Source organism: Zingiber officinale, chromosome 8B, assembly GCF_018446385.1.
Source record: "Zingiber officinale cultivar Zhangliang chromosome 8B, Zo_v1.1, whole genome shotgun sequence".
NCBI lineage: Eukaryota > Viridiplantae > Streptophyta > Magnoliopsida > Zingiberales > Zingiberaceae > Zingiber > Zingiber officinale.
Window position 1 is genome coordinate 793,277 of NC_056001.1, and position 7,082 is coordinate 800,358.

A 7,082-nucleotide genomic window follows, 5' to 3' on the forward strand; every position below is an offset into this window, starting at 1 on the left:
TTTTGCTTGACTTCCTAAGTTCCTGCACACTTCGGCACAAGGTTAAACCCATCAGAATCTAACCTAACTTGTTTGATCACATCAAAACTATATTGGAGTTCCAATAGTAAGTTCGTTCTCACCAGAGCTTTTAAAGGGCAAATTCTTCCACTCGCTCATTCGGAGGCCTCCCCCCTCCCAAGGACTTTGATTATCTACTCGAACATGCTACCTAGTGCATTAATGTTGAGGAAGCCCAGGCGGGCCGGAGGAGGGAAGTGATCCCTGAGCCAGCCATTGTCCCCAAGTGTCGAGCGACCCATACTCACCAGCTGCCGAAGGGACCCCAAGTCGGAGTTGCACAGCTACAGCCCAGGCCCAAAACCCATGTGGTCCAGCATGTGGAAGTCGAGTGAGCGAAATTAACCAATAGACAATAATAGACGCCGCTCTTCTGCTCTTTTTATCGGGTGGCAACACACAACACCAAAGACTGCTACAATCTAAAGCCAAAGCTCCATTGAGTGGCCTCACCAAGATCACACTGTCGGTCCTTGTCTCCTGACTAACACCATCACAGCCGACTAGGAGGGCGACATGAAGAGAGAAGGCCATCAACCGAAGAGTGTCGACAGCCAACTCAGAGCCGAAGAGCATCGGCATCAGCTGAGCGGCCACGCCCATCAGCTCGGGAAGAGGAGAATCACCACAACGCCGCTCGAGACGATATAGGGATGATCGCAGGAGTCCCGACCAATGGCGACTCCAATCGAGCCCAAAAGTCACACGCCCGGAGCCTCGAAATCCATGTCGTCGGGTGCAGCAAAACAGTAACAAAAGGACCAGAGATTAGTTTCGGTCCGTGAGACTTAGAGGGAGTGGAGGTACCTCACGATGAAACCCTAATCATCAAAGAGGTAATCACAAACTATAATATTCACCGTACTTTCGTAGATACTGTTGGAACCCCAAGGTTGTTTTGATGTGATCAACAAGTTAAGTTAGGTCTTGTGGTGTTTTAACCTTGTGTCTAAGTGTGCAAGAGCTTACGAGCACAAGAAGTCGAGCGAAAGACGCAGCTAACGAGTAGGACGGTATGGGAGAGAGCCGACGGGCTTGGTGCGTCCGAAAGATGAGGTACTGCGGAAGAGTACGTCGGCGAACGAGAAGGAAGAGCGCGACATTTTTGAGGGACGAGAAGCCGAAGCGAAAGGTTGCTCGAGAAGGTCAAATTGGGTTCGGGTGAGCCTTATTTCGGTTGGCTGAAATCACCCAAGCGAGCGGAGCTGGAGTGGAAGACCCGTACCGAGGCGAGCAGCACCGGAGCAGAGGGCCTGGACCAAAAGTCAACTAAGTTAACTTTAGTGGTCCGGGCGCCCGGACCCATTCCGGGTGCCCGTAGCGATTCCGGGCGCCCGGAACCCGATTTTGACCGGATCGCGTTCGACCATTGTTAAGGGGATAAAACGTTATCCCCCTTCCAGGCACCTGGAACCTTCCAGACGCCCCCGACCAAGACTATAAATACAGCCTTAGTCCAGAAGCTTTTCAACACAACAAGAATCAGCAATACAATATTTGTGAGCTTCCATTTCTAGTTTAGCTTCTCTTTTTTACGCTTTCACTGTTGTAAGAGGCTTCTCCGCCTGAAGGAGATCTTTTTAGTGTGTGATTCATTCCTTGGATTAACAACCTCTCTAGTTGTAACCAAGTCAAGTCTGTGAGCCTCTTCTTTTGATTTATTGCTTTCAATTTTTTGCAAGTGTTTAAGTTATAAGTTCGAGAAGGGTATTTTGTATTTGTTTTTTTAGGGCTATTCAACTCCCTTTTAGCCGGCCCAACGGTCACAAGAGATACAGGTAGCTTGGTGAATATTATCTTCAAAAAGGCATTTGATCAATTACAATTCGACTGGAGTAAGTTGCAGCCCATGACAACTCCCTTATACTAGTTCACCGGCAACGAAGTATTGTCGATCGGCCAGGTGCGGTTAGCCATATCCCTCGGAGATGAGCTACTCAGGAGGACAAGGATGATGAATTTCATTGTGGTGGATGTCCTGTCCGCCTACAACGTCATATTAGGTTGATCGACGCTAAATGAATTTCGAGCGGTCATGTCCACATTTTGCCAACACTACAACAAAAATGTTAAACGACAACACCACAAAGACAACGGTTTTAGAAGAAACTGTTGTAAATTTGGTAAAAGACAACGATTTTAGATAAAACCGTTGTCTTTGAGCTCCCATAAAATACAAAAGACAACGGTTTTGTGAAAACCGTTGTCGTTGAGCAATATTTTTTTAAATCAACAACGCATTTTACAACGGTTATCTAAAACCGTTGTCTTTAAGCACTTTTTTAGGCGATACGACAACAGTTTTGTAAATCGTTGTCTTTTACTTTATTCTTTCGATGTTTTTCCCTCTCTGTGAAAAATTTTTGGCGCCGTGTTTTCCGCCTTAGCCTTCCTGAACCCTTCTTATCCATTTTTATTTCCCTCTCTCCATACGATCTCTTCACGCTCCTGCTGCCGAAAACCTAAGCATCTTCATTCAACCCCTCTCCGGCGAACCCCTCTCCACAAATTTTTAAGTGGAGAGGAGGTGGAGGAAGGTGATTAGTTTGTTCACCGGAACATGCGCCAATGACGAGAACTCGCCGAACCTTGTTTGCTAGCTTGACTGCGTCTAGGGCATGGTCGATGCCACTACAAGAAAAAAGCCAATAGACAACGCTTTAAAAGCGTTGTCTTTGTGCCTGAAAAAGCGTTGTTAAAGGCACTGTTGTTAAAAGTCCGCTCAACGACAACGCTTTTAAAGCGTTGTCGTTTGTAGCGAAGACAACGCTTTAAAAGCGTTGTTGTTTTTTGGCAAAGACAACATTTTTGCAACGCTTTAAAAGCGTTGTCGTTTTGCGAAAACATCATATTTGCAACGCTTTAAAAACGTTGTTGTTTCTTGGCAAAGACAACGTTGTTGCAACGCTTTAAAAGCGTTGTCTTCTTAAAATAAAAAATAATAAAAAAATCTATTAACAAAATTATTTTTTTATATTTACAAAACTATTAATTTTCTTTTACCATGTTCTGATTCGAATTTGACATATAAAATAGCATTTAATCAGCTCGGCTAATGATTTCAAACTCATACCAAAATAATAAAATTCAACTGCAAAGTATTAGTATTTACAGGAGAATTCAACTATACACAAAGACTAAATAGTTCTATTTCACAGTAGATAGTGACATTCGAATTTAAAATAAAAAAAGTATAAAATAGCTAGCTGGCCTCGAAGACAACGATCTGCATGCTTACTTCTACTAGATATATTGATCAAAAAGGATTGTTGGCTTGAGACTGGGACAAAACACCTACCACTGTATATCTGTCACAGAAAACAATACCATCAGTATTATGCAAAAGAAATTTTAGGTGGTAAAAACTGAAAACAAAGGTCACAGTTCACACCATACAATAATGAGAAAATCTGGATTGAGAAAGACAAAATAATCTTATCGAATAATACACTATTTTGCGAACTTGGTTTATTTTTCTTGTATTCTTTAGAAGCTTATGTTTAATTACTTAGATACGAAATCTAGCTTTAACTGTGGTGATCTCAGGAACAAGAGGGTCATCCAGATTTGGGTCGGTCAGAAGAGAGCAAATCGAGAGAACCTTGGAGATAGTCAATGCAGATGCTTCTATTTGAGTTGATGTTAAGGTGGTAAACCTGCAATATGATGAAAGAGTAACCTCATAGTGTGATGATAACTGAATCCCACTACAAAAAGGTAAATTATCTTATCTATACGATAGTTTAATTAAGTTTTGAATACTTCTTGAAAGCTACTGCAGAAGGATGAAATAACATTTTTGTCATTACAAATCCTTCATCAATATGTCATTTAAGTCACATCAATATGCATCCTTCTCTACCTATATATCTTTCATAAATACCATTAGTTTAACCTTAAATCAAGCTAATCATGTCAGGTCAACATATATATCTACAATACCTTTATCAAAATCTTGATAAATAGACATCAATCTTTTGCTAGCCATTATCTATTTGGATTTTAAGGAAAGCTCTATAGGAATGGAAGTATCACGCTATAATTCACTGTCATGTAGTTACATGACTAAAATAAACCAATAAGAAAAGCCCGAACACAACTGGTGCAAAGTAGAAACTACAGAGAAGGTTCATGAACTAGCAGAAAATTACCAACAGAGAGTCCTTAGTTTTGGATAAAATTGCATGCCTTTGCCTATCCTGAAATTTTTTCATACCGAGGCATCTATGTATTGAGTCATCCTTCCAGAGCAAGCCAAGCAAGCAGGAACCTTAACTTTCTATTTGGTCGGAACAAGATCATAAATTCTTTGTTGCGCAATATAGTGAGTGACTCAAGAACTTCTTCCCAAATCATAGCATACAATTAGATTGATTCATGATGCCCTGCAACTACCAATGACCAATAGTAGTTTGCCAAAGCTCATGACTAGTACTGGATTGCAGGAATGAAGATTTCTACGTATTCCACACACATAACTAACCAGTGTCATGATATCTTCAATTGGATATTGTGTTCATGCCAAGTATCCCACAACATTTTTGTTACAGTCATTTATTCATAAATATTGTGTCATAATAAAAGAAAAGTAGAATATCAAATGCCAAAATAATACAATTCTAAGTTTCAACAAATCTATTCAGAACTTTAATAATTAACCTTGTTTTTTTTCAACTTCATAGTCTTAGATCTTGACTTTACACGTTCATAAAGTTAATCACGAGCAAAGGCATAGAGGGAATGTCGTAACCTATGGAACTCAAAAGACAAAGAAAACAAGTAGTGAATCTCATAACATTAGACAGACAAGTAATGAAAAGATAATTAGAAAGACAAGTAGTGAATCTCATAACATTTCTTTAACTTTGAGAGTGTAGGAAAAAACTAACAAGAGTAGATTGCATCTCATAAGATGTACTAAGCATTGGAAGGGAAAGACAAGCATAGCTGAAAATGAATTCCAAAGAAGCAAGAAGTTGCTTTTTGCTAAAGATAATGAACTTACATAAACTTTAGCTAAAACATGGTAATGAACTTACATAAACTTGAATGCACCTACTCATAAATATGATCTTGTATACATTCTGCCAACTCTGATCACACCTCATCAATTTCTTCTCGAGAATACTCCGCTTGTGTGAACTGTGACATTAATGAAAAAAAGTCAACATTGACTTTGCAAATTTTAAATAGTTTATTTCAAATAATTTGAGACATAAGCAAGAAAATATTACTATAGATCGTAGTGAATCTCTCTCGATAATTTCAACTTCTTCAACAATTTGTCTCATAAATCACATCACATAATAACCACATTGTTTGACATCTTGTTGTCGAGGAGCCTATGATAATTAGAGATAAATTATTAATGATAAACATACACATTAAAATATATGTTACAAAAATTACACATACATTTACTACTACCCACATAATATTTTTTTACTTAATATTATAATGTCATCTTTAAATTTGAAAAGTAAAAATCCTAAATAACGTATCTGCAAACTAAACAAATAAAATAAAATACACGCTGATTAATTGCAAATATTAATTGCAAATATCTTCGGTGTAGTGTCTAAACCTCCCAGCCCTTCGAAATCACCAAGATCGAAGACATAGTAAGCAATACAAAAATAGAAATACAAAATCAAATATATATATATATATATATTTTTACTTACGTTGTATAAATTTGTTGATTTTTTTTTAGTCTTTCTATACCATACTCCTTCGAGGTTCTTGCTTCCATGGTGTGTAGGTGGACATTGTGTTTCTAACTGATGACAAAGAAGTATTAGATCACTAGCAACCAATACCTGAGAAGTGGCAGAATCATATCAAATCCAATTCTGAAGTATATTTGCCAGATCTACTAAAATCTAATAAGAAAGCCTATTAACTTTAAGTTTCAACATAATTATGATTTCATCAATATCAAATTCTAACACTAGTTAGATTCATCAGTGAGACATTGACAGTAAAAAAGAACACACAAAAAGAAGTAAGCACATTGGAAGGAGTTCAACTACTCACCAAGAACATGAGCCCTGCAACCGTGGCCTGAACCAGCTGCTGAAGCAAAACTCCCTTAATCACAGAGGGTAAAGGCACCACATTCTTCTGCTCTTGTTCTTTTCCAGTATGCAATCGGTACTGGTCCAGCGAAGGCAGGAGCTGATACAGACATACAGTCCAGTGTACAACCAATACACTACGACGGGGGCAAAGGTGCCCATCAACTCATCACTGATGTACCCTTCCCAGAAGACCATCTTTGACTTAATGGAGTTCCGGAGAACAAAAAAAAAGAACTCCTATTTCACCGAGGAATTCAAAAATCGGTATGAAGCGCGACAGATTGTGGTCACTAGAAGGGGAAAAGATGGATCGTTACAACAGAATCAAATTAAACAAGAAACCAAATTAAACTGTCTTTGATTCTACACTAGAATTGAGAGGGTAGGGTATACAGAAACATACCAGAAGAAATCATTCGCACAAGGAGTTTCAAGGCTTGGAGGAACAACTTAAAGGGTACTATATAGGACAAGGAATCATTCGGGTTACAGTAGCATACCAAAAGACACCGGGATCTGCCGTGATCACACTGCCTCAGCGTCGAGGGCGAAGGAGGCGAAGAGATGGGTCGATCTGCCGTGGTCGATCGCCTCAGTGCCGGGATCTGCCGCTTGACGAAGGTGGGGTCAAAGAGATTGGGCAGTGTGAAGGAAGCGTGAATGAGGTGACAGATCGGAGGCGAAGAGATTAGGGCATGAAGCGTGAATGAGATGACGGATCAGAGGCGATGGACGGATCGGAGGCGCCAGGATCTGCCCGCGGTCTTGACGGAGAGGAGTTTGAAGGAGTGGTTCACGGAGAGGGGTTTGCCGGAGAGGAGTTGGAAGGAGAGGGCGTGAGAGGAGTTGGATGAAGAAGACAGACGTGAGATGAGGAGTTGGGAGAAGGTTTTGGGAGGGATTCGATCGGAAGATAGGTGGGTGAGTGAAACTAGGGTTTTT